Here is a 24262-nt window from a genome sequence, read left to right on the forward strand (position 1 = left end):
CCCGCCCCTTCCCTAGCCCCGCCCCTTCCCCATCCCCACCGCCTCTCCTCTCCCCTCTCCATTGGGCACATTCCTCCCCATTGGCTCCCCGGCGCCACGTGACGCCCCGGTCGCGCGCTGCCGGAGCGCGGGGGCGGGGCCCGGCGTGGGCGGGGCCGGGGGCGGGGCTGGAGGCGCGCGCGCGCGCGCGGGCCAGCGGCGGCGGCGGCTGCATGTGCGGGAGCGGGGCGGCGAGTGGGGCTGGGCGGGCGGCGCGGAGCGGAGCGGAGCGGAGAGGCACGGCACGGCACGGCCGGAGCCGGCGAGCAGGTCAGTCTGCGGGACGGGCTCGGCGGCGTGGCGGGAGGAGGCGGCGGCGACGACACGAGGGCCCGCCGCGCAACAATGCGAGCGGGAGGGGGCCGTGCGCTGCTGTCCGCGGAGCGCAGCGCGGGGGCCGGCGTTGTTCCGCACGGGGGAGGCGATTCCGTCCTCTCCGCCCCGGGGGAGGCCAGGCGCGGGGTGATGGCGGCGGGGGGGAGGCCGGGAGCGGGGCGATCGCGGCGTGCGGAGGAGGCCGCGTACGGCGCTGCAGGCTGCTGGCCCGGCGGGGGTGGGCGCCGTGCACGGCGCTGCTCTGTGCAATGCCCCCGGAAACGGTGGGGGGCCGTGCGGGGGGTGCACGGTGCGGTAACACCCGTAGCTGCCTGGGGAGGGGGCCGTGCGGGGGGCTGCACGGTGCAATAACCCCGGTAGCAGTAAGGGGGGGTTCACGCGCAGCCTTGCACGGTGCACTTACCGTGGTAGCAGCACCGGGGCTCAAGCAAAGCGTTGCACGGTGCGGCGGCCATCCCGGTAGCAGCGGAGCGGGGTCGTGCACGATGCTGCACCGTGCAATAGCCCCGGTGTGGAGGCCATGTGCGATGCTGCACGCTGCGGTCACCCACCTCATCAGGGTGCTGTGCACGGCGCTGCACCCCACCGGGGCAGCTCCGAGCAGCAGAGCACCCTGACAGGCACGCGACCCGCTGCGCTAAAAGCTGGGTGTGATGCAGAGTGCAAATAAGCGGGCACGAACGCTTCCAGGCGCCAAGGGGCCTCGCCACCCTCACGAGGCCGGACGCGGGGCTCGGTGTTGCAAAGGGCCCCGGGGGGAAGCGCATACTTCGTGCTGTCCGGTATTGCCACCCCAATGGACATTTCCCACCTTCTTGCAAGAAAACAGCATTGAACGTATGGGGCTGCACTCGCTGCATCAGCAGTTGCAGCAGTGACGGCCTCTCCCGGGCCATATTTGAGCGTGTTTCCGTTAGGCTAACGAGCCTTTTGCTGGGCTGGCCACGGGTTGGGGGCTTTGGGGGGCTGGTGGGCCCCATTGCATGAGCAGGTGGGTTGTGCAGCAGGAGGACACCCCATGCAAACGCCTTTCTCTGCCGTAGGTAAGGTGGATTTTGCATGCGACTGGAATTACTAATCCAAGCAATTAGCTAGAATCTGGCAAGTTTGCGCTGCTGCCAGTTTGCAGTTAATTCGGTTACGGCTTCATCTTTCTGCTCTAAGGAGCTGAAACGTAAACGGGGTGACCGAGCTGGTGGGTTGGTTTTACGTGCATCCTTCTCGCTCAAGGAGGATCGGCAAGAAAACAGAGATTTACTGAAGTCGTGTGTTTATTGATAGCGGTGGAAAAAGAGTAGTGTGGATAAATGGGGTTGGTGACATGTTTGTGTAATAAATATTATGAATCTCCCTACCTTGTTGTGAGCTAGATTTAAATTCCACTGTTATGATTGCTAATTTTTTGGTCATGTTGTTGCTAGTAGCGTATGTTGAAAATGCTACAGGTGGATTTAAAGCTGGGGGCTTTGTATACCCACCAATATTCTGCACCCATACTTATATACATGTAGAAACTTAATACTGTGTTGTCACTAGGCTTCAGAGTTAACCATCCAGGTGCCAGCTAGCGGGGTCTGTTGCAGCAGAGTCCCTGATGCGGCCACGTTTTGGGAATGTCAGATGCTAGTAGCAGCCACCAAATTTGATATGTGGGGAAGTAGAGGAAGAGACTTCTAACCTTTGGTAAATGCTCCAACCTGAAATTTGTTCCTTTGGGAAAGCGATACTTCTGTTAACTTGCGCGAGGCTGAAAATAGTCGCGTCACCGGAGCCCTGCGAGCCTTCGCCCCGTCGGCTCCGCTTACGGACAGGGCTGCTTGCAGAAGCAAAAAGCTTTCGTTATGACTATTATAGTTTTATTTTTATGTGTGTCTTGATAGCTCAAAAATCACTCGCTGCCTTCCAGTCAAGGCGGTCCCTGATGAGAAGCATCCGCTGGGATTGACCTCCTAAGTATATTTCTTTGATTTGACGGCAGAAGTGCCCATAGATACGTCAAAAAAACCCCGGCATTTAGGCACATTTCCAGCTTAATCATCCCCTGCAAGCGATGGAAATCAGTGGCTTGAAATCCAACAGCACTTGATATTAAAATAGCAAACAGTAAACATTGGCTCCTATCAATAACTTTAATTATGGTTTGGGTTTTGTCTTAAATAGGCGCATGTTGCCATAGGGAAATAAAAGTTTAGCATCCAGACGTGCTCAGCAGGGTGGTAGCGTCTTTGGACGTGGCGTAACGTGCTTTTATAGCATAAATTAAAATAAAATAGGGTTTTAGCAGCATAGCGTGCTGTTGTGTAAGAAAATTGCAAACTTTGGGGCTGAGACCGCGTGGTTTCTGGGCATCGTGTGCCGCGGCGTGTTGGCGGACGACGTTGCCGGACGGCTTTGGATGGGGCGAGCAAGTTTTACTGCTCCGGAGCTGAACCCTGCTGGGGTTTTCAACCATAAAACGAAGTGCAGAGGAGGCTTTGTGTTTGCCACTGATAGCCAAACTGAAAGCAAAAATAAACACCCGCAAAAGCTTTTTTTTTTTTTTTTTTTTTTTATGGTCATTGACAGAAAAGGAAAGTGCTGGTGCAGGGGTGGGTGTGAAGTGTCGCATTCACTACGCTCCAAACCTGGAAAATACAGATCGCAGCACGCGGCAGGGGCATGCACGGCTCCCCAATGTGTTTTGCATCTTTTCTTTTTCCCCTCTGATTTTATCCAAAATGAAAGGAGGGAAAGCAGCACCCCTCGGTCTATTAAATGTTCATTTTTGCCAAGTTACGCCACTTCGTGAACATGAGACGGGACTGGATTCCTGTGGCAAGGATCCCTTAAAATTTCAACAGCTCTACCTATAAATATAGTTGCCGTGAAAGGCAATCCGGCTTTAAAAAAAAAAAAAAAAAAACAAACCACGCTCTTTTTTTAGTCCCACTGTATCTGCCTGACTTTAGTGCAATGCAATGCATCCCCGGCCGGGCGGTGAAGGCGAGGCAGCGTGGAGCACTGAGTCTCATAATTCCTCTTGCTAATTTATGTGACGAATGGGTGCAAGCAGGAAAAAAAAAATTATATATATATATATATAATTTTCGTTGTCCTAAAGATTTTAGGGGGTGGGACGTTGAGGCGCCCTGACTCTGCAGCCCCGCGGCTTTTGCAGGGGAGGGTTTGCTGATTGCTTGGCCCCAGCGGGTCCGCACCACGGGGCGATGCAGGGATGGGAGAGGAAGGAACCTGAAGCATCCCTTGGGTGCGAAGCGATGTCCCGGAAAACTAAAGAAAAAAAAAAACCATAAAATAATTAAATAAATAAAGAAAAAAGCCGGCTGCCACCTCGCCTTGGAGGTGTCTGGGCTCAGCCTGCTGCTCTCTGATGCAACCGCAGCTGCCCGGGGAGCTTGGGGGCTGGTTTTGGGCATGCCCAGGGTTGCCCAGGGACAGGCTGGCCCCTGGAGCGGGTACGGCATGTTCTCCTGGGTGCTCCTCCACGCCGATGGGACCCCCCCACCAGCCCGACATGATGCACTGGGGTGATGGCCACCGTGCACATCCCAGTGGAGAAGACACAGCTGCCTGCAGGGCTGGGATTTAACTGGAAAACCTAAAAGGAGGGGTGGTTTTGCAGCTTAGCGATGCTTTTCTGTGTGCCTTGCGCTCGCATGGCAGAAATCCACCTTTGTGACCGGAGCGGTTCTGTCACCTTGCAGTGTGAAAACCTGCTGGGGGGTTTCAGATGGGGCACGGGCTGGAAAATGGGCAAGAGTGGGGCGGGAGATCTGGACGCGGCGAATTGCTGCGTGTGCAGTTTGGCGAAGTGCTGAGCCTGGGCTGCATGGGAGCTGCAGACAGGCTCCTCACGTGACCGTCTGAATTTCAGATGATTGCTGGACCACTTTGCCAGCAGCCTCTCGCGGCTCATCAGCTGCAATATCGCGTCTTTTTTTCCTTTTTTTTTTTTTTTTTTCCCTTCGCCTTTCCCCTTTTCTTCCCCACCCTGCCTGATTTTCCAAGTCAAAGCAGGAGGGATGAATACAACGCGGAGGGTGGCTGCAGCTGCACAGGGTCTGTATCCAAATGGTTTCCTGAAATGCAAGGTTTTTTCTGGGGTTTTTGGGGTGGGGTTTTTTTTTTATTCTTAAAAATATTTTTACTGCAAGTCTCTTGTATCTGGGCTGTTTGGATGTCAGGTATAGTTTTCCCATGACATCGAACAATTAAGAGGAGGGGGGGAAAGGAGGGGTCGAACACATTTTTTACGTGCAGATCTGTCTGCGGCGTTATCGCAGCTCATCGATGGTAAATGTGCTCCCTCTCGTCTTTGCGATAGTTCTCGGCGATTTCCTCTTTTTACGTCACTGCAGTTAATAAGATGTTTAACTTGAGAGCTGGGGGCGATGTGGCGTGTTATCGTGTTGCAAGGAAGGAGGAAAGGGGGGGGGAATGACGAGTTCCCGCACAAGCTTGTGCTGGGGAAGATCGTATCAATGCAACCTTTCGGGCTGGGGAGAGCAGCTGGGTTTGGAGTCAAACTGTTGCCTTTCACCCTTAATGAACCTGACCTGGCTGCATCTGATTTTTTTTTTTAAATTTTATTATGACAATTATTATTTTTCCTACTAATACTGAGAGAAGCAACGCAATCCTCTATATCAGCTGCATTGCCAGAGTCAAGGGTGCACCCTTTGATTTTTTTTTTTTTTTTTTTTAAGCAGACTGTATCTGCCTGACTGGACTTTTGACCCTTTTTTCCCCCTTTTTTTTTTTAATTCCCTTAAGCATTGCACAAGACCACTTCATGGGGTTTTTTTGTGGTGATGTTGGGGTGACAGTGCAGGTGTGGTGCCTGCAGAGCCAGACCCTCTCCAGGAGGGTCATTGACGGTGTGTTTTGAGTTCTGTGCATGTCACCCAATGATTATAGAGTTAATAAAGCATCGCCGTTGAACACACCTTGACCAGAAATAGCATCCTTCCCTGCCGCCGTTTGCAAAGCCAGCTTGTTGAGAGTGGGCGAGTTGGTCAATAAACGCTCCGAGTGGCACCCTTGGGAGTTTTCAACCGAAATGGAAACACTTGTGTCCTTCAGCCTTTCCCTCTTTGCCAAGTTGTTTTCTTCCCCCGCTCTTTCTCCAACCTGCCACTCAAATCTTCTCCTTTCTGCTGTGTTTTTCCACAAGTGTCTTTCGAGCATGACAGCAGGGAGAAGAAACTTGGCACGGGGTCACAGGCACCGTGACGGTGGGGGCTGATGCCTATCAACCCAACCCTCACCTGTGGCTTTGGGAACCCCCTTCACTCCGGGTGACTTGGTGGCTGGCCGTGCAGCGCAGGTGGGTTCGCATCCGGCAGCGGTTGGGCATGGGGCTGCCTCTACTCGCCACCAGACCCATCCCACCTGCCTGCATCTCCTCCTGGGCTACCACCTCTTCTGTAGGGTTGGAGTCAGATAGCCCAGCCAGGGTGACGGAGGTGTCCCCGTGTAGGTGTGGAGCAGAGAAGGGCTCCATAACCCTCTCAGGGCAACGGGGTGGGCAGGGGGGCACGGAGGTTTTGCAAGAGGAACAACCACGGCTCCGGTGGTGGCATCTTCCAGTCTTCCAGCAGGACCTGTTGCTCACAGTCCTGCCGACGCTTGGCTGTAGACTTGCCGTCAGTGATTTTGCTCAGTAACCCTTTTTTTTAAGAACAAAATGCTGCTTAAAAAACAACATGCCACCAGCACGCTGGGATGTTGGCTTGGTTTTTTGGAGGGTCACAGCCTCCCAGCTCTGCTTTTGCCCCAGGGAAGAAGCAACGTGGTTGGGTACAATTTTCAGCCCTCGTGGGAACAGGATCTTAAAAAATAACCCCACCGCATCCCGGCTAAGCAAGCTCACGTCCTTGTTGCTGGATGCAGGACTTATTTTTTTCTTCCTTCTGCCCTGTACGGCAGCCCTTACCGAGCAGCTCCTGCGACCCGGGGCGAGGAGAAATTCGGGTACAACTCTGGGCGGTGCTGGCTCGGCACATGTTCCCGAGCTGGGCGACTGCCCGGGGCCCCCTTCATGTGAACGGGGTCAGCAGCTGGGAAATAGCAGAGCAAAGTGCCTCCCTGGTAATTCCCAGCTGTCGTTAAAGCGGCTTTAAAATAAATTCCCTCAAAGAGCAATTCCAAGTATTTGAGGGTTTGAACTTTTCCGGAGAAGGGTTTGGGAGCTGCCGGCTACCATGCTGCACCCTGGCATGATGGGGAAAGGCACTGGGGGAATTTCCTTGATTATCCCAACCTCTAGAAAACACTTTTTTAATGTATTTATTACGTTTATTTACTATCTGCATGCGTAACACGATGGTCAGAAATGGAGCGCTGCTGGGGGCCAAGCTTGCGTTAAACTGGGAAGATGGGATGCTGAGCAGTGGCCTGGGCTGCAGGCAGTGCCCAGGCTTGGGGACCCTCACCGTGCCCTCGTACCTGGCCGCCAGTGCTTACTCGGGGGTGCAGCCCGGCCGGGCACCCCTCGCCACGCATTCCTCGGCCGGCTCTGCTTGGTAACGTGGGCACAACAGAAAACAAACTTTGCAGTGAGCCTTGCTCTCCCAGAGCCTCTGAAGCTTGCTTTAAAAAAAAAAAACAAAAAACCAAAAAACTTTGGAGCAATGTGGTCTTTTTTTTTTTCTTTCCTTTTTTTTTTTTTTTTTCTCGTGCTCATGAAAATTCTCATACCAAACCAGTAACCTCCGCTGCCCCCAGTTCATTACGTTTTAAGGTGGCGTTAGGGGGCATTTAAGGGGAGGCTTGTCCAGCCCAGCTTCCCAGCCTCTGCGTCCCCTCCTTTCCTGCACCCCATCAGTGCCAAACTACAGCTTTGTGCTTGCTTGTGATGGGCAGAAAACCAGGGATTTTGGTCAACGAAACAGGAAAGTTTGTCTCATCCCCACCCTGAAAGGCTCTGGATGTCCCTGCGCTGGCATTCCCCAGGGTGATGGGTTGATGCATCCCCGGGGGTGCAACCTGGTAGTCACAGGGATGTCCCCATGAGGCTGGGTGCCCCGAGCTGGGGACAGCCAAGCCTTTCTTTGCAAGGATGGTGCTGAGCTCCTGCCAAAGTCCCCTCTCGGGGGCCCTGCCACCAGTGCAAGCGCAGCTGGGCTGAAGGCTGGTCATTAAACCCATGATCCAGGTCACCTCCCGCCCCTCGCAGTGCCCCGAACGATAGGGATGCCGATACCGGAGCCGCATCCAGGCAGGGAGCTTGCACCTCTGCGTGCGCGTTCAAAGGGATTGGGGATGAACTGAGCCAGTTTGGGGTAAAACCACCCCAGAAACCCCATGACAATGGGGATTTTCTCCCCACGCACCCTTCATTGCTGTGGTTCAGCCACTCCCAGCTCAAAATTATTTTGTTCGTGGGCTGTCCTTTGCTTCTGGCAGCTTCTTAATTAACTTTCTATTACGTATGTAATTTTTTTAATATTTTTTTTTTCTGCGTGGACATGGCGGAGCTGTCTCCTGAGGTGGGAGAAAACACATCTTGCTTCGTAAGGACAGGTAGAGAAACCTGCAAATTGCACGGGGAGGTTTGCCGTGGATGGGATGGCAATGGGTGCAGTCCCAGCCCAAAGTCACATCCACCAGACCACACACTTCGTTCTCTTGGGTATTTTTTCCTCCAAAACTAATTCCTCTGGCCCCTTAGGCTTTTGTTGTTGTTGTTGTTGTTGTTGTTGTTGTTGCTCCTCTCTGAATTCCTTCTCATTTGCAGGCTCGCTGCCAGCAGGCAACGCGCTATAAAAAGGGGACTTGTTCTTCAAGCTTCCCTCCGGTACGCAGCATTTACACAAATAGCAACGCGCTTGACAAGTAGGTCCGATTCCCCCTGCTATTACCGAAATGCTCGTAGGGTGCTTGGGGAGTAGAGCCACTGTCTTAAGACAAGCCAAGCTGAATTTCACAGAGGGCCTGGAGCCCAAATCCCAGCTGGTGTTTAAGCTCCTGTCAGCTGGAAAAACGGAGCCGTGCCTTTTTATTTCCCTCCCCGCCCACCCCCCCCGTGCAGCTTCCCTCTCTCCGAGAGCAAGTGGATGCGGTTTGCATCCCTCCGTACCCCACCAGTGCAGGTACGGTCACCGGGTGGGATGCGGGCTGTGGCAGAAGACCCGCGTCCTGCTGAAGCCACCACCAATTTTTTTTGGCTGGTCTGGAGACCGGCATGTCCCCCCCACCCCACACCGTAACAGGCAGCCACGACGCAAACCCCCTGCCGACTTCCTTCTTAAAACTAACGAGCCGTTTGACCCTGGCAAGTCCTCCGGGAAAGCCGCTGCCGGAGCCTTGTTGCTCGCACGGATACAAACTGCTCTCGTTTCCAGCTTAAATTTATTTGTAGATGACTCGTACCCATTTGGCCTTGTTCATCTTGTACCCGCACTGGCTTTTCGCTCGCATGGCTCTTTTCCCTGCTCTGGTATTTATCCTCTGGCAGGCTGTACCGAGTGCTGTGGGTCTGCCAACCTAAATAACCGCAGTGATCCTGGTTGAGAATGGATGGAGGGGGCGTAAGGGAATCTAGGCTTCCCCGTCCCGGCGGTGGAGACGGCCCCAGCGACGCGCGCCTGCAGCTCATCCTCCTGTTAACAGAGGAAAACCCACCGTGCCGCCTCTCGACATCCTCACCAGGGATGGTCCCAACCTGCAGAAGGACACCCCGACCATCCTTCCCGCTGACAAGAGATTCGAAGCCATCCTCTAATTTCGTTAGCGCACTCCTCTTTTGCAATGCAAAAGCCATTTTGGCGATGGATGAGATTTTTTTTTTTCCCCCTAACACAGCCTTCAGTAACACCCTTCCCTCTCCTTTCGGTTGGCAACCTCGGGTAGCGACACAACTGCTCGCGCTCCGAGCCGCGCTAATCTCATGCTAACGTCACCTCTGGTCTTCTGAAGCAGAAGTTCCCTGCGCACAGCTGTGCCGGGCGCTTTGCTCAAAGGCTGAAGTAGATTTACAACGCTTAAGTTCATCAGAGCAAAATAACGCACGTGGCTCCTTACCGCTGGGCCCCCTTGGGGTACGTTGGACCATCCAGGATGCAATACGTTTTTGATTAAAACCCTACCGAGGGGGTTTGAGGGTTTGTGCGTGAGACTTTGCAAAACTCTGCGTTCGGGGTGATGGCTGAGGAGCTTGCTCGAATATAGGAAGAGCCGCGAGGTGTTTGCTTTCGCCCCCAGGTAATTTCTCACCTTGGGGTCTCATTTTCCCCACCTGTTCTTTTCCCTGCCATGTTCAATGTCTTTGCTGCAGATTTTCTTTGCACATGGTTGCCTTTTTGCACTTTCTTTGGGAGGTCTGTGCTTATTCCCGGTGATGCCGAGACGCTGGTTTGCCCGTCCCAATTTGGACCCCTGCCTTCTCCTTGGCAGGCAGAGCTCGGCTGGTACCTTTGATGGAAAGAAAGATGCTCCGGATGCCAACCCTCACCAGCTCCTGACTTCCTCCAAGTTTTCCTTTAGTTAGGAACCTATTTTTGGTTTGGGTTTTTTTTCATGCTGCCTAATCTAAACTGCATCGGCATGTGTCCATTTGAGGCAGGATTTTATATTCCCCTGCAGTGTCCTTCCATCATGCCGCACCCTCATTAAACCACACGTAAATTGGCATCATCAAGGAGGAGCTGGGCTCTGCGGTTATTAGCAGGATTATTCTCATCTCTCACGTTTTCCAGCGAAGCTGGTATAACGCAATTCCCCCTAATGCTCGTCCCCGCTGTCAGGGTGAGCGATGCTAATCTGGCACTGAGGATCGGCGGCGGATTCCTGGGAAGAAACCAGCAGACCCCGTTGCATCTTTCCACGTTAAGTGATTTTTTGAGCCCAAACTCCTCTTCTCCAGGTCGTGGTTGTTCAGTACATCATGTCGGGCATTAACTTCCCACCCCGAGTCTTTCCCAAGCAGCCTGTGGGCTCCGCCGCAGCGTCCTGCGCTCGTCGGTGGTATCGCTGGTTTTGCTTTTCGCATCGCGTTTTCATCATCCTAAATCATCATCCACTGATTCCAGCACTCACGGTGGGTGCCGCTGGGCAGTTTCTCCCCGCAGTCGATCTTCCACGTTCCTCTCTCCCTGTTTATTTGATTTCTTGCTTTATTTAAAGCCAGGGATGGTCAGTGCATGTTTTGCAACCTTCTGCTCCTGTTATTCATTTCTTAGAAACGAAGGGGAAGGAACCACAAGCAATAAAGAGCCTGAGGTTTGAGGACTGGCTGTTTATTTGTCAAAGCTAGAAATGCAGTGGCTGAAGAGGACGAGAGGAAATCCTCAGAGCAAATGTACCTCAATTAAACTCAGGCTTGTGTAAGTCAAAACTCTGGGGGACATAGCTGTTAACAGCTGGAGGGGGGGATTTCCTTCTGCTCTAGTTTTATGGGGAGGTGTAATTGCTACCATTATTACAAATAACATCTTACTTCTGCCTTTTGCACCTCGTTTTCACGCGCGCCAGGCTGGCTTTCCTGCACCGTGCCTGGCTGGCGCTGGGGGAGCGGTGGTGCCCATCTCGGTGGCATCTTGGCACCTCTCGTAGTGGGATTGCACGTGGCTGGTGGCAAGCGGGTGGCTGCAAACCAGCCCCAGGGATCGAAATGCTGGGCAGGAGGCTGAGGCTGGCCATTAATTGCTGGGGAGAAGGGATGAGGAGCAGCAGGATGGCTCAGACGCCAAAGCCGAAGATGCTCTGAAATCCAAAAAGGACAAAAATAGGTGTCTGGCTACTTAAAGAGGGTTGGGGACTGCTTAAGATCTTTTCCTTCGGAAGCAGCAATTACCAGATGAAAGGGAACATCTTCAACCAGGCGTTTTGGAGCATCTGTTTTGAATTTCAGGCATGTGTTTGAGGAAGCGGGGAAGGCTGCTCGCTGGGTTGATGGCTGGGCAAGGCAGAGGATATCCTTCAGGGGATACTGCTGCTTGCTTACAAAATGCATTTTTGACGCCAGGAGTGATTTCCACATCTCTCCTCCTTTTCGGACCATGTTCTTCACTCGCTTTCCAAAGCGCCAACGCGGGGCACGAGCCGGATTTCTGCTTGCAGGAGGGCGAGGGGCCGTCTCCACGCGAAGCAGCGAGCAGAGGGAATGCGCACACACTTTTTCTTTTTGCGTTTTGCCCCTCCTCGCTACAGAGGAGGCACTGGCATGTAATTACTGCCAGCTTTAATCCAGCCAGACCAACTGTCTTTCTGGCAAACACAAATACAATAGAAGCCAAAGGTTATTGCACGCCCTAAATAAAACCATTACAGCCCCAGGGCCTCACCCAAGCCCAGTCCACAAAGCATCCAGGACTGGCTCGGTTCAGTTTTCCTGAGCCTGAAAGACTTGGTTTGATGGCAACGACCCATAACTTTTTTTTTTTTTTTTCTCTTACTTTCCCCCTGCAAAGCCACCTGCACGCTTGTGGCCACCGCGGCACCTGCCAGGAGCAGCACATCTGGCCGGCGTTAGCAAGCCCGCTTGCGGGATGCGCTTGGTTCAGGGTTTTCTTGCTAAAATTATTAGCGGCTTTAATTGAAACCAGAGGCGGGCAAAGGCACGTCACGTGGATGCGCACCACCGGCAGGCATGCACGGCTCAGCCCGGCGCGTGGCTGTGACCGGCGTCCTCACCAACCGCTGCCAGATGCAACCCGATGTCCTGCCCATCGGTGGGATGGAGATGTCAGGCACCACACAAGGTCCCGCTTGGCCAGGAGGAGCCACCCAGGAGCCAGTGCATCCCGCTGGGCTTTTCTTCCAGCTACTGCTCTGAACTGGGATTTACTCCGAAACCCGGAGGAATTAACTTTCTATCCCTGAGCAAATACAGCCCAAAGTGATGCAAATGCATGACCTCACCCAAATCTCAAGAAAAGGTAAATATTGCATTGCATCACGCTAAGCATGCTGTATCCTTTGTCCCAGTCTGAGAAGCTCTGCCCGAGTCCACCCTGCTTCAGGGACAAGCCAGGCCAGGGAGGAGGTGTATGGTGGGAAAGGCTTTCTCCTTGCCACCCGGTTTAATTATCGGTGTCTCGGCGTTTGCAGTGTGATGGACGCTGGTCCTGCCCCCTGTGCAAGGCTGCTCTGGCCGCTGGCATTCCCACAGAGCTGCCAGCGGGGAGGATTTGGGTTTCACAACCTGTCTTTCCAGGCCTCCCACAAGATTACTGGAGGGGGAGGAATGTGCCGGAGAAAATATCCCAAATGCTGTTAAAAGGCACAGCTTTCTGTACCCCTTTCCGGGACAACCATCCCTCGACCGCACCAGACACCCTCTTCCAGCTGGCAGCTCCCGCTGGAGCCAGCCCCGTGTCACCTCCCCGTGTCACCTCCCCGTGTCACCTCCCCGTGTCACCTCCCCGTGTCACCTCCCCGTGTCACCTCCCCGTGTCACCCTGGGGTGCCTCTGCCCTTCTGGCCTCCCCTTCATGTGTAAATAATCGCAATTGTGATAAGCGGGCTCTTTTATGAAGAAATTCTTTGCTTTTCCCTCGCGGTGCTCCTGGGACAGAGCTCAGTCACTTTATATCTGGACAATAAATCTCCAGGTTCTCCAGGACACACCCTCCACGCAAGGCAGTAATGTCTCTTAAATAATGGGCCTGCCAGATGCTTGTTCTGTCTGGGTGAAGAGCACGCCAGCCAGTTGCAGCATCTGTAAATCATTTTCCAGGAGAGCCCAGGCAGCGCAGGAGTCTCGGTCAAATCCCTTTTTTTCCAACCCTTTTGAATCCTGGTGAAGGTTTCTGGGCTGCCTGGAGCAGAAACATCTGTGAGCTGCAGCAGCCCACGGTGAAAGACGCATCCCACACGTCTCAGGAGGAAGGTGGAGAAATGTCCCTCCACAGTCTTTCTGCTTCTCTAAGGCATGAAATCCTTGCCAGCAAAGGATAAGATAGTCCATTTTCCTGGCCCCACTCTTTGCACCCGCTGTTGCTTCAAAACGGTGGGAGCATCAGATGGTGAGATGTGGTCCTGGGTGGTGGAGGGCACTGGGGAAGTTTGAACTGATTTGGTGTTGGGTTGTCTCCTCCTGGGTAATGGGACATGGAAAAGGCTGAAAGTGGGGATGGCTTTCACTGATGTGCTTTCTCTGTTGGGTCTTTTTTTTGGGCTCCACGACCCCAGTCCATGTGTTTTGCCTCTAGCAAGAACAACTCCTACAAGGTCTCCGCAGAAGATCTTGTTGCATCTGAGATTGATGGCTGGGCTGTTGCACTTGCCCTGGTTTCTCTCCCAGGGTAGTTCCAAGCCTCTTGGACTCTCTCAGGCAGCTTTGGCAGGTTCTCTACTTTCTAGCTCCAGCGCTGGGAAGCCCTGGCCACAACCATAAAGTCTTTCCCCAGCTATTAGAAAGTGGTTACGCTCCTTGTGTGTCTTTTCATTGCCAGAAGCTGGTAAATGGACAGGTCCTACACAAATAAACTTCTCAAGGGCAGGGAGTCAAAATATCCCTGGGCTTGTTTGGTGGAAAAAGGTTAACCAGCATGAAGTCTATGAATTGCTGCTGACCCAACTTTGTTGACAAAATAAGGTGTTATTAATTGGAGTTGCAGGCAAACAGCCTGGGGATATTTAGAAGGAGCTTGTCTATCACAAGGGCTGAGATCTCCCTGGGAGAAGATCTGGCTGGGTTCTCCGGAGATGCACGTGGGGTCTTGGCCATGGCTTTGGTTTGGGGTTTTGCTGCTGAGGATGAGATGTGTAGGGGTCTTGGTCTCCCATGGTGGCCACAGGAGCGTGGGGATTCACTGACAGTGGAGCTGTGGCAATTGGAGAAGGACAGGAGGAGCCCACCAAGAAGCCAAGCACCAGGTGACTCCTTTAGGGCAAGCTGAAACGGTCTCTGTTGATCCAGTTGAAGATCTCCCTGCTCATTGCAGAGGGGTTGGACTAGATGATCTTTAAAGGTCCCTTCCAACCCAAACCATTCTATGATGACTGTAATGAAACTCCTGGGTCCCTAAATTCAGGTTTCTGCTCTCAAGCTGAATCCTACCCATAGCATCATTGCCTGGGCAGAAGCAACAGCTTCATGGTGAAGGTGAAGTTCAGGACTGTAACCTGGGGTGCTCCCAGCATGGTCCTAAATCTCAGCAGCTGCTGACCACTGCGTTGGTGTGGGAGATGCTCACTGTCACCCTGCCGTTCCCCTAGCCCAGCGGCTAATTTTAGACTGTGGCAGAGCAGTGGTCGGTACGTGGCCCTGGGTGCCATCGTAGCATTTCAAACAGAGAAGAGCCGCCATCATGGCAGCTGAGCCCAGCAAGCTCCAGCACCGGCTGCTCCTATCGTGGCTGGCAAGTTCGTTCACAGCCTCTCACGGCAGTGCGTGACGAACAGCTTGCTTCCCTCGGCCTGGAAGCGAGCAGAAAACCCGCGCTGGCGCCGGCCCAAGACAGAAGCTATGGGAATCCTCCTCGACAGCATGACAGCAAACGCTTGCGTTGAGCGGGGCCAGTGCCGGGAGGCTCTCGCCTGACAAGCCCACGGCGAAACCCATCCTGTTGCAGGAAGAGCTTGCCTTGGGCTGCGAGGTTTTTTGCACCTGCGTGACTAAGCGCGCTGGAAAGCACCTTCGGTGCGTGCCAGGGTGGTGGAAATTGGGCTGCCAGCAAACAAACGTGCCGGTGCGTGTCCTGCTGTGCTTTGAGGAGGTGGGTAGCACCTGGTGGAGGTAGGCAAAGGGGCTGTGCCCTCTCCTCAGTTTCCCTAAAAGGCTGACAAACACCTCCAAGGAAAGGTCAGCCACATTTAGGTGGAGCCTCGTACGGGTGAAGGGTGCTCCTCCAGGGTTGCCAGGTACCTGTAGCCCCAGAGTTGAAGCCCCCTGTCTTGGGATGCTCAACCCTTGCCTAATTCAAGTTGTGCCGTGCAAACATGACCTGGGAGAGCCAACAGGAGAAAGATCCACATGCCTGTTCCTCTTGCACAGCCTCTCGGCATGGTCTTGCCTGGGGTGAAGTGGCCGCAGGGGTGGAGCAGCAGTCCATCAGGCAGGAGTTTGGAGCAGCTTGACCATTCTACACAAAGCAACCATGGCAAGCGGCCCACGTTTCACAAGTGGGGTTTTCCCATCAGGCTCTCCAGCTGCTATAAATAACAGGAAATGTTTTGTCGTTTTCTGCTCCGGAGAAGGTCAGGAGCTGGATTCTGTGGTTTTTGGAGCATTAATGAGGTCAGAGATTTATGTGGTATACCCAGAAATCCCCCAGGACAGCCTGCCTGGGGCCATTTGGTTCCTTGAATGGAGAAGTCTTGAATGCCAGCCTTTGACAAAGTTACCTTAGCCACCCTTTATGAGATGTCAGGTCCTGCTAAATCCTTCACGTGCTATTCATCTCCGAGGCCAGATGTTAGTGCTTGGATTGCTGCAGAACCTTCTCACAAGAGGTGTGAACTATCCTCTGTCTGCGGTAGGAAAAGCTTCTACCATGGGTCCCAGGACAGACACAGGCACACCAGCCACTGTTCGCGTGAGCTCGCTGGGACCTCATCTTGGAGCTTCCCTGACTCGTCAGCACTTGGTATTCTGCTCATGATGGGCAAAGTCCTAAAATTTCCTTTTTGCCTCTCCATCAAGGAAGGTTGGTCCTTCCTGAATCTCCCCTGGGATCTATGGACCAGCTGTTTGACTCCTGGGTGGTTGATCTCTGATGGCAAGACCATTGCATTTACCAGTGTGTTCCTGCTAAGAAATGCTGGAAGACTTTAAGCAGCCCTCAGAGCAAAGTGATTTTCTAGCTTTCATTCAAATTAGAGTATTTGCCTTGCAGCATACCCCCAAACCAAAACTCAGTCAAGCTTGAGGTGAAACTACCCATGCAGTGCCCCGCCATCTCCATTATTGGGGTCTGCTCCTTGTGCTTGTCTCCTTCAGCCATTAGGATCCTACCAAAGCTCTGGTTCTTCAAGGTTGCTGTCCTCCATCCTTACAACTAGGACTTCGGTCCACACAGTGGTGCCAAGGAGTGGTTGGACAGGTCCGAAGGCATAAGAATGGTCTCAATAGAAACGTAAAAATAACCTATTTCCAGTGCAATTGATGTATGCACACCAAGGCTGGGAGTTATCCTACCATACCTCTTAAATTAGGGAGGTGACTGCCCTTTGCTCCCACCATAGTTAGTATAAGGCATGGGGAGATGATACCTCCAGAAGTTGGTTTGCTCCACAGACATGGCAACTGCCCTTTCACTCTCTGTTAATTAGAGAGAGAATAAAGTGCAAAGCCTGAAGGGTGCTTGTCTGGGTCTAGCTGGCGTGGAAGAAAGTCATGCATACATTCTCTGGCTGGTGGCAGCCATGGATCTCCGTTGGGGTCATATTATTTCTCATTGGGCATCCCCATCTTCTCTCCTCATGGTTTACCTGGCTTGTGCTTGCAGCAGGATGGAAACCCAACAAATCAAGTGCAAAGATCCAGCCCCAAGAGTTTGCTCAGACATCTCAACAGCTTTCCTGGGTCATGGAGAGCCACAAGTATCAGATCTGTGCTGCCTGTCGCCCCAGCAGCCGTGCAGGGAGGAGGCAGAGCTGCTGTCTGCTGCCTCTCCCATTTCCCCAGCAGATGCAGGAATGCTTTGATGTCCGCTTCCCTGGCCCCGAGCTCCCAGCACCAGGATTAACCACCAGTCAGACCCTTCCACCACCTCCAAATAAATCTAACCTCAGGCAAGCCCCACTCAGAGGGTCCCGGCATTCCCCTCTTGCAGAATAAGGATTAAAAATAGCTTCTCGCCTTGCACCTGCCCCTCCGAAGCTGTGACTCTGTTTTTATTTTTACAGCCCAGATTTTCTGGTGGTTGGCTCCTCTCCTGGGGCAGAGAGGACAGGGACAAATAGAAAAATTACCCATCTCAGCAGTGCAAAGAAGGTAGGCGCCGTGGAAAGTGCTCATGTACGCATGGGTTGGAAGGAACCCTTCCCACCCTAACTTCTTCCTATAACCTCGTGCTTCGAAACCAAGGCAAAAATGCAGCTCCAGGGATGGTCCTTAGGGAAAAATACCATCTTTTGATCCTGTTTGCCTTTTTTTTAGACATCCCTTCAAGGGACAGGAGGGTGGCAAAAAAATTGAAAACGGAATTGCGTGTTTGTGAGTGTTATATCTGTCTCTAAGGGGGTTTTTTTGGGTCTAAGCTAGCATCCCCCACGCAGATCTCTGAAGCGGTGAAGGAAGTCTGCCTCGGCCCCCATTAAATGGTTTCAGTGCAGCTGAATTATTTTTTGTAAAAGCCTGTCTGTTTATATTTCATAAGCTTGTTTTAAAACACCATGTGTATACAAGAGCAGGCTTATTTTTAAGGCAGAATAGCCCCCTGTGTCCTTACCTGACTTGAGTGTCAAGGAAGCAGCTTTTTTTTTTAACTTTTTACAAGTGCAGTTTAAAATAAAATACTGGTTTGCCGCACGGCAGTGAAGCTGCCCAAGAGGAGGTCAGGGCAAGGTCTTATTTTCCGACTGTAAAAAGCTATTTTGCTTGTTTACGGAGCTTCCTCTTGCCAGCTGTCATTTTAGGTCCATCTGTTAATGACAGCTATAGGTAAAAAAAACCCCTCATTTCTGTCCCCCAGAGTCATGGCAAGCCTGCGTTGCCAAAATCCCAAACTAGCCAGGCTTCCCAGCGAGTGGCGGTTGGGAACTTTCCGTCGGTAAAGCAGGGTTTGCTGGGTGACCCTTTCAGCCCAGGTCTTGGCAAGGTTTCTGGCTTCAAATCCCTCAGGGAAATATATGAGAAAGCCTTTTCGGGGGGGGTAGGGGGGGGGATCTTGTAATTTTCTGCTTCCCCCAAGGGAAGGATTTTATTCTTGGTTTTAACCATATGAACTAGCAATGCACCAGCCTGGTGGCTGGAAGGTGAGGAGCAACTCGTGGTGGTCAAGAAGGGCTGTAGGTGGATGTCAGAGTGTGGTGAGTTGTTAAATACGGACCTTAACAGCAGGACAGGACAGGGAGGGTGCTAAGTTTACACAAAAGCAAAATGAAACTTTTGACTGTAGGACCACAAGGGACAAAAAGCCCGTACGTGTTTTTATGCTTATGCTCCGAGATATTTTTCTGCTTCCAGCAAGCTTCCGTGAAGCACATGGGCCCAGTGGGTACGAAGATGAAGTCCCAGGAGGTGGGGAGGTGAGCAGATGCCATTTGTACTCAGGAAAGAGCGGAAGCAGACGTGGTGTGAGGGATGGTTTTCCATCCAGCAGAGCTGTAAACCAAAGCCCTGACCACTGGTGGTTATTTAAAGACTCCCGCGACGCTTCCTGCGATGGGAAGGTGCTTGGCCTATGTTCAGGCTGAGCGACTGCTCTCTGCAAAGCCAAATAAACAGCAGCCACTTGAACTTTCCACCTTGCGGGCTCGGCCGGATGCCTCGTCCCCAGGCCATGGCCGGGCGCCGTGCCTCGGACGGGCTTTGCGGACAAGTGTCCGTGGAGGATTTGGGGTGATGTCCGCGTTTTGGGGTTAAGGGGTGCTTTTCCCATCACATGAAGGACCCCAACGGAAGAGTTTGGTGCTGCTTGGAGCTGAGAGAGGGCATCTGGGGAAAGGAGGTCCGTGTCTCCAGGATGGGCTGGGATGCCCTACGTGTGGGTCCGTGTCCTTTGGTGACCTTGGGCAGGGCAAAGAGAGAGGAAATTATATCCTTTAATGCTAGACCTGTACTTTAGATGCTAAATTTCCTGAGTGGAGTACAATCAAAGTAGCCGGGACCAGGAATGCCATCCATCCATCAAGGCAGACCACGGATGCATGAGTGCGGTGACCGTCTCATCTGCAGGAGCCATGGCATGAAAGCTGAGATGCCCATGGCGATGCTTCATCTGTTGGGGAGGTTGGAGGTGGTCCCTTCCAACCTCAAGCCTTCTGTGGCAGGCGCTGTGACATGTCAGGCGCTCACCTGTACGTATTTTGGTGCTTTTGCTGAGTTGTATTTAATGTGGTGCATGTCTCTCCCTGCTTCTGACCCTTGCCCGGTGACCTGAGATGTTTCAGCAACTCACATGAACCCTGCAATGGATGCTTCTTCCTCACATCCAGCAGCAGCCCCTCAGCCTGGGAACTTTTGCAAGACTTGGCAGCGGGGCCGTTGCAGGAGTATTTCACACAGGACCCAAAAATATTGCTGTCGGTGCAGCGTCGGTCAGCCTGAACGCAGGGTCAGGTCCCTAAGAAATCAGACTGTTGACGAACAAACTTGAACGTATTCAAATGTTTCGTCTGATTTTCTTGGACTGCAAAGTTTCCAAGGGAGCCAAAAAGCTGGCTGCTCTTCTTGTTGACTTTGCAGACCAGAAGTACAGCCGGGTTCAGTGAAATAAGGAAGCTTGAATTCTCGTATTGGTGTAGCAGAGGGGGAAAAAAGCTCAATTTGGAAAAGCTCAAATGTCCACTTTAGAGATAAAAATAAAAGTCCAAGGTGGTGTGACCCGGCTCTACTGCCTGCTCTGTGCCTGCACTCAGCATCAAGGGTCATCGCTTGGGCACAGGGCAGCCCACAATACCTAGCCCCAGGACCAGAATCCTCGCTTTAAATCCCTTTGAATTTCTAGCAAAGAAGCAAATCCAGGGACATTTCTCCCGATCGAGGTCAACGAGTTGGGTCCGTGCATGCATTGGGAAGAGCAGGTCCAAGCCGTGCTGGTACGCAGCGGCGCTGAGCCGAGCCTAGAGCGCGGGAGACATCAGGCAGGAGCTGAGCATCGCTTTAAACTGCGAGTGAACTCTGAAGTGACAGCGAACTCGTAACAAGCAAGTCCACGTTTCGGGCCAGGCTGGCTGTGAATCAGCTCTGGAAAATGAAAGACGAAACTTTCTGACTTCAGTTCAAGTTATGAACTTATAAACTCTCAATTATCTGGTTTAATGGACGCAAGCCAGAGACAAACATTTTTCGAGGCGAGCATTTGGGACAGTTTCCTGAAAATGAACTTGTTGAAAAAGGCGTGATTTGGAGACTAAAGGTTTGACTCAAAACCTGGTATTTCGAAGCTGGGTTAATTCCATGTGAAGATATCTTGCTGTGGATCCCAGAGCTGCTCTTGAGCTTCCTCCATCCCTTTGTTGCTCTTTGCTAAAATGTAGGGGCATGATAAATCACTTCCAAAAATGAAAGTGGAAAAAATTACCAGATTTAAGCCCATCTGAATGATAGCAAATGTGCAAAAAGCTTTTGCACAGGACAGCCACGTAAACTTACTCCTTTCCCCCGAAATACCAAGCCCAGGCTGGCAGTGAACTATGGACAAGTGGGGGCCGACGGGGCAGCCCGGCTTTGCTATTTCATGGCACAGCTTTGGGATGGGGGTTACAGTAGGGACGTCCCACATGTGGGTGCAGTTTTTGTCAGTACTGCAGGGGGTTTTTTGCAGATGCTATTCTAGAATCAGGCTTTTTTTCCTCTGTTTCCCTTCAAAATACTGATTTCTTTTCTCTGTTACTTGAAAGATGGCTGTATATTCCCCAAAACTGTCTTCAGGCATTAAGAAAATCAGAATACATGCCCGAAGCTCTGCTAGGAATAAAAACGCAGAAGAGGCATCACGCACGCAGCTGGGCAGCAGTTCCTCCCACGAGCTGCTAAAATTGGCATCTACTAAAGTTAGCGGAGATTTCATTGAGCTCTTGTTTGTTTTATTGAAGTGGACAGGTCAAGGACCGGGGTTTTATCAGCACCGTGGCATCAAAAGGATGCACCCGCAGTCCCGGCTGCTGGGAATCACCCTCGTCCTTGGGGCTATGGCCGCAAGCCATGAGGATGGCCGGGATGTACTGCTGGTGAGGAGTTCGTGATGCTGTCACCAGCTTCAGAGGCAGCAGTGCCCACAATGATACTTCTGCCTAGCTCCTGCCTGTGGTTGTCCCAGAGTTAATCATAGAATCTTTAAGGTTGAAAAAGACCTCTAGGATCATCAAGTCCAACCGTCAACAAAACACCACCGTGTCTACTCGACCATGTCCCGAAGTGCCGTGTCTACACACTTTTTGAACACCTCCAGGAACGGTGGCTCCACTACCTCTCTGGGGAGCCTGTTCCAATGTCTGACCACCCTTTCAGTGAAGAAATTTTTCCTGATAGCCAACCTAAACCTCCCCTGGAGCAATTTGAGGCCATTTCCTCTTGTCCTGTCACTTGTTGCTTGGGAGAAGAGACCAACACCCACGAGATTAACCAAAATCTCCTATTTCTACCCCTATGCAAGACTCATGCTGGTCTCCTGGGAGCAGATTTGGTGCCCATCTGCAGTTGAGTTAGGTGAAGGCTTCACGGATACATCCATCCAAATGGAGGTCACCACAGTCATGCAGGCTAGCAGAGGCTCAGCTGGGACAGCTGCCGGGTTCAGTGTCACAGGAGAGATCCATCTGCGTTTCCAGACCCTGCAGGGAAACCTCTTGGCAAAGTCCCCGAAGTCCTTCAGGTGCCACAAGTAGTGCTCAAGGGACATCCTTCTGCTGTGTTTCTAGTAAATGCCTGCCCAGGGCGTGCTAATGAGAGGATGTGCTCCATCTGTTCGATGAACGACACTTAGGGTAGATCTGGAAATGGGGCGGGGGTGTTTTATCGACCGGCTGATAAAAGAAAGTGCTGGGGAAATTCCTGCCTGTTCCCTGTTGACACCGTGCCTCAGCATTTAATTACAGTGCTCATTTCACAGCTCTTGGCTCTCCATCCCTGTCCCCGTGCTGCCCACGGAGCCGTGCCAGTACGGCTGCCTGTTTGCAGGGAGATGCGGTGGGAGTGGATCCAGCTGAAAATCAACTTTTTTTAATCTATATATAATTCCCCCCCAACCAAGGCGGAATCAGTTGCTGGGTGCCTTCGCCGAGGCACCCGTCGACATCTCGATGCTCTCGTGCCGGCAGGGCTGAGCCAAGCCCAAGCTGACAGTGCTGGAGGGGATGAGCCCTGTGGCTGGAAGTGACATCTTTGGTGTCCCTTGTCTCTGCTCCCTCGGGCTGGACCACAGTGGGAGAGCCCTTCCCTGGGCTGGTTTTGCTGTTGGTTGTCTTCTGCAATGCCAAATTTAGTTGTGAAAGGGCAAAACATCCTTTGTGCTGGCTGCTGCGAGTACTTTGTGCACAGCTCCTGTAGGGTGCTGTAGCGTGGTTTTTTCTGCGAAGATGGTACAACTTTCAGCATGGAGCCAGGTATATTAATAGGATTGCCCTCATTTGGCTGCTTCTCCGTACCGCAGGAGCTTATAATGGGGGAATTGATTGAGCCCTAAGTCAGCACTGGGTGTTTCTGCGCTTCTGCAAGGTCTCCATAGATTTTCCTCGACGTTGTGTTTTCTGTTCGCTGCAGCCTGGCTCTTTAGGAAGCAGCATGAAGAAGAGAAAAACCCTCCCTGGGGTGTACCCGCAACAGGCAGGATTGGGAATGGCTGTCTGGCTCCCTCCCCGGGCTGGAACCATCTTGTGCGCCTCTGGGAGTGGAGAGGTGGGGACCACTCTGGCCAGATCTCAAAGCAAGTATTTAACCCGGCAGACCAAGCCGCTCCTGACAACCTCTGTTTCTGGCAGACCGTGAACACCCAGGGTAGGTCCTGTGGCTTCCCTATGGAGCCTATACGTGTGGGAGCACCCGGCGCCGCTGAGCGGGGAGTGCGGGGCAGGGATCGGTGATGCCAAGCACAGTGGGGCCGGAGAGAAGAAGGGACAATAATGGGGCAGCCTGGGTTGTAGGCATGGTCCGATTCTTCTCATGGTAGGTGCAACCGGGGACGCTGAGGGGATGCTGCCCTGCGCTCTTGCCACCGACTGTGATGCCCCATGGTGAGGCAGGGCTGGTCCCATCAGCTTTTCAGAGCCAGGCGCAGCAGCTCAGTCTCCAGGGGGATGGTTGGAGCATCACTGGGGATGAGGCTTCCTGGGTTTGCCTCTCCCTTGGGTCTTGTACAAAGAGCCTTGCCTCTGCACAGCAGCTTTGGCTTTTTGATTGTTATTAGGGTTGATTATTCATTCACCTCCTTTGCCTTTTCCCCCACCAAGAGGCAAAGCATATGCATGTGCATCCCAAAAAACATTAGCCTCTGTAGCTGGCTGCTGGCTTCATCCTAAATGATGAATTTGGGGTTGAGGCTTAATTTATCCAGGAAAACACATTTGCTTTCAGCTTCGTTAGAGCCTACTCCAGCGCAGCAAGGGTGGCCGGGAAATGCCACCCACGCCGGGGTGTCAAAACGCCTCTAAAACCATCCGGGAGCCGAGCAGAGCCAGAGCAGCTTGCGTGTCTCCAGGCCATTAAAGCTTACCCCTGGGGCTGGGGAGGATGTGCAGAGCGCGGATGAAACGCCGCGTCCTGCCTGTCCCGTCGCTGCTGAATCCGGCTGTAGGAGCTGGGGAAGTTTTCCTGCTGAGCAGGGTGGGGAGGTTTCACATCTCAGCCTTTATTTAATTTTCAGCTGATAAAAGCGTTGCTTCCCTGCCTGGCGCGTCTGAGCAGCCAGCACGTTCAAACTCTTCCCTTTCTGCAGGGAATTTGCATTTCCCTAAAGGCAGCACCGGTTTTATGCAAATATCCCGATGAAAGAAAGTCAAAGCCAAAGCGTGCTCATGAGTAAGCGTTCCTGGGCATTTCTTGAGCGGTCAGATGTTTTCTTCCAAACCTTTCAGCGTTTTGGGGAGAAGCAGCACGGCATTCCCAGCTGTGGGCTCCTCTGTCCTGAAAAGCGCTGGGCAATGACCACTTCACCTCCACGTTGTCCCAAAAACGTTATCAGTCTGGAAAGGTGCTTTGTGGTTGCAGTGTCCTGCTGTTTGATTTGCGTTTCCTGGGTGTACCATTCCCATGGAATGTGGCATCTCCACTCACTGTGGTGTTCATGTGATGTTCCGCCGCAGCACTGTAGGCAGGATGGGTTTCCTCCTCTTCCTG

General features: G+C 52.7%; 1 protein-coding gene across 2 annotated transcripts in view; it reads left to right on the top strand.

Moving 5' to 3' along the window:
- Positions 1-161: 161 nt before the first annotated feature.
- PTP4A3 (protein tyrosine phosphatase 4A3) overlaps positions 162-24262 on the top strand; it is a 48550-nt gene continuing 24449 nt past the window's right edge. The window contains exons 1-2 of one of the 2 annotated variants that reach the window (XM_054817111.1): positions 164-309; positions 10557-10700. The gene's annotated coding sequence lies outside the window, so the exon portion shown is untranslated. Of the gene's footprint in view, positions 310-10556; positions 10701-24262 lie in introns of both variants that reach the window. The other variant, XM_054817110.1, reaches the window with a different exon arrangement.

Source organism: Grus americana, chromosome 2, assembly GCF_028858705.1.
Source record: "Grus americana isolate bGruAme1 chromosome 2, bGruAme1.mat, whole genome shotgun sequence".
NCBI lineage: Eukaryota > Metazoa > Chordata > Aves > Gruiformes > Gruidae > Grus > Grus americana.